We start from the raw sequence: 3,728 nt of genomic DNA, 5'->3' as shown, positions 1-3,728 counted from the left end.
AAAAAAAATTGTAACTATAAAATACCCTTAATTTTAATAAAAATAAATAAATCCCAAGTAGAGGTGCTCAACTTATTTTTATTAAATTTAGATTTTGTAACGTTTTAATAATTATTTTTATTAAAAATTTATAATTTTGGAAAATTTTAATTAAAAAATAACTGAATTAATTTATTAAAAAATATAATTTCACAAATTTTTATTAAATAACTGAATTATTTATTAAAAATAAATCTCAAAATTTTAATAATTTAGGAGATTTTTATTATATCCAAAAATTTTGTAATTATTTTTATAATTATATTTTTTATTAAAATAATTTTTATTAAAAAATAAAAATTTATTTTTGGAATTTATTTTTTTATTAAATTTAAGGGTATTTTTATAATTATAATTATAATTTTTTTATTTTTCAAATTTTTTATAAAATAAAATGGTCTTTTAATTTATTTAGAGGTAAAATTATCATTTTATTTAAATTATTTAACGGTGTTAGTACAAAAGTGGCTAATTGATACAAATTTAAAAAGAAAGGTGGGCAGAGAACATGTTAGAATTTTGTGGTGGTTATATGAACATAAGAGAAAACAGAGCTGGTGCAATGATAATTTCCCTAAAAGTTATAATATTAAAGTATTTGGTGAACACCAGCTGTCGTAGTTTGGAAGTTATGTTGATATGAATTTTTTACTTATGTTAATATGAATTTTTCACTTGTATGATGAACAATTTATTATATATTTAATAATTTTATCATATTAATATTTAAAATTTATATTTGTTATATATTATTAATTTATATTTCATAATTACATTTTTTTTCTCACAGCAACTGTAACTTAAAAGTTACAACACATCAATCTCAAATAGAGCCTAAGTCCCTTAATAAACTAATGATAAAAAATGAAATCAAACTTCTTCCTTCTCTAAGAAATCCGTGGCTTGCAATTATAGCTTAATTATTATCGGTGTGTCCAATGATTTATTATTAATTTTAAATAAATTACATGATTGAATTCTAACTAGCCAAAGCATTTTATGAAGGGCCGGCTAATGCAAAAGAGATATCCACTTGCAAACATTTTCAAATTAAAAAAAAAAAGCTATATTTTTTAATTACTACCAGAAAAGGGATGGCAACAACAAATTAAATATGTGAAAGAGTGGGTGCAAATAAAACAAAATGTTAAAAAATAAATAAAAAGAATGTTAGGACTTGGGTTTTGGTACATGCATCCCAGCTTCCTTCCCACCAACTGTGCGTGAATTTGGGCCGGGCAAGCAAGAATTTGAACCAAAAAAAGTATTGTGGTTTGTGGCCACGTATTTTCAACATTTGAACCTTGAAGGAAACTTATTTCTAATTATCATATCATGTTAACTTTTTTTAATAATTGACTAATGTGACGATTACATCGTGCATAATTAAGTCTTAAATATAGGGATTATAATTGAAATTCCTGGTACTACTCCTTTGTTTTTTTCATTAGCCTCTGACGCTAACATGCATCCAACATTTTCAGAAAGAGTGATGATAGAGCCACAATCTCTTGTATAAAATGATGTGGCATTAATTCATTGATTGAATGAAAATACAAAATAATAAAAATAAATCATGTGGGTCAAGAGATATTTAATTCAACCAATTTTATCATGCCACATCAGTTTGTATAAGATAAGTTTATACAAGAGTTTGTGGCTATATCATTATTCTTTTAAAAAAAAAAGAAAAATAAATCATTTTACAGCAACCAAATAGAAAATTTGGAACGAAAAAGGAAAAACAAAAAGGTTTGTTCTTGCTCTCTTGGTGTTACAGCAGCAGTCTGGCTATATGTACTTTGGGCTGAAACGCTACTTTGGACTCTCAATCTTGAGGAGTGTGAATGCCAGCCCATCACATTCTAAATTTCATCTCTGGTCTTTCTATAGTTACCAAACTTTGCCCAAAAGTCTATGAAAACACCGAAATATGTGTAGCTCCTTAATTTGCTGGAACTAAGTCTTTATGCTCACTTGCAACTTTCAAATTAGATTTAATAATTCACCAAGAAAATTGTCCCAATGCCTTAACATCATTATTGCCACGGAGCGACGAAGACATGCCACAGTAATTCTATGAAAAAAAGAGCTCGTTTCATTGACTCTTATCGGTGTTCATCGTGGACAAGCAAGTGTGATGAAAAATACTACTCAGATTTCACCTATTAAATGATTGTTTAATGTTTTTAAGTTGAGATCAAAACAGCAGCAATGATGGTGAGTGCTTCACAGCTACAAAGATTTTTGACCAAGGTTTCACACCACTGATGTCAATACCAAAATGAAGTGACAGAATTGAAATGAACTTGTCAAATATGCAAACCAATTAAACCATGCACGCTCACTGCAGCTTTAGTGATGTATTATTCACCTGTAGGGACGACATACACATGACTTATAATTTAACTTATAAGATGTTATAATTTTATGTTGTACAAAATTAGAAATTTTCCAGTGCGAATATGCGTATTTTACAGTTAATATGCAAACATCTGCCTTAGATTTAGGATTTGTTATATTTGGGTGGGGTTGTTAATTACACTCTAAAAATATACTTTGAATATGCTCTTTTATTTTACACACTCATTCAATAAATTTTAAAAATTAAATTTTACTCCACACACTCTTTCAAATACCATAGTAGTCTTCAGAGAATCTAATTCATTATCTTTATTTTTTTTTGTACAATCATGCAAACAATCCTCACCCAGATTGAATATTTATTGAATTGTAAAGATGAAGAGAATAATGAAAAGAAGAGAATGTCAATCTTTGATTGTATTATTTAGGGAACTGCAATTTTGGCATACACAATTTTCTTTTTCAATTCTTCTAGATGGCAGGTTGAGTATTTGTTAAATCTTAAGTAATTTCATTTTTTTTAATTCAATGATGAATTAAATTTAAAGTTGAGGACAGTATTAGGGTTTTTGATTGGATGAGTGTGTTAAATGGTGTGAAGATTAATAACATTTTATACTTAAATTTAATTGTCCTTATTAGTAAATTACATGAAGGATATCTTTATAATAAAAGATGTATTAAAATTTCAGTGTTCACAGTAAATTTTAGAGTGCAAATAAATGTACTCTTTATTTTTTTATTATGCAAAATTTTCATTTTGTATTACATATTGTATGAATCTTATAACTTTTTGTGTTATAATATAATGTTATTTATAGATGCTCAAACATATATCAAAATTGAAGACATAACTATCAAAAACAAAATAATCTTTTACACCTTTTAAACCTAATTTTATCTCAAAAAGAAAATCGAGGAAAATTCTCAATGCTAAATATGATCTCAAAATAATAGGGGTCAAGATTGGCCAGTGAGAAGATGGGGGATAAGTTTCATCATGGATAGGGAAATAGCCTTCTCCCTTGAGATCAAATTTGTCAACAAACAACAAATTAATGCACCCAACACTAGGGGTGGCCAAAATCGGGTTCGGGTTGGGTTTGGGTCAACCCAATCATATTTCGGGTTATTTGGGTTGGACAAACATTGATCCGAATACAATCCTAACTTACAACCCAACCCAACCCGATCCGATATATGTTCGGATCGAGTCAAAAAATCGGGTTGAGTTCGAGTCTTGCAGTAGCAAAATGCAGTTCCGGTCATGGAGCAGCAGAATGCAGTTCGGGTCATGGAGCAACAAAATGCAAATCGGGTCGGGT

This window comes from Citrus clementina, unplaced genomic scaffold, assembly GCF_000493195.1.
Source record: "Citrus clementina cultivar Clemenules unplaced genomic scaffold, Citrus_clementina_v1.0 scaffold_2, whole genome shotgun sequence".
Taxonomy (NCBI): domain Eukaryota; kingdom Viridiplantae; phylum Streptophyta; class Magnoliopsida; order Sapindales; family Rutaceae; genus Citrus; species Citrus x clementina.
This window is presented reverse-complemented; position numbering follows the sequence as displayed.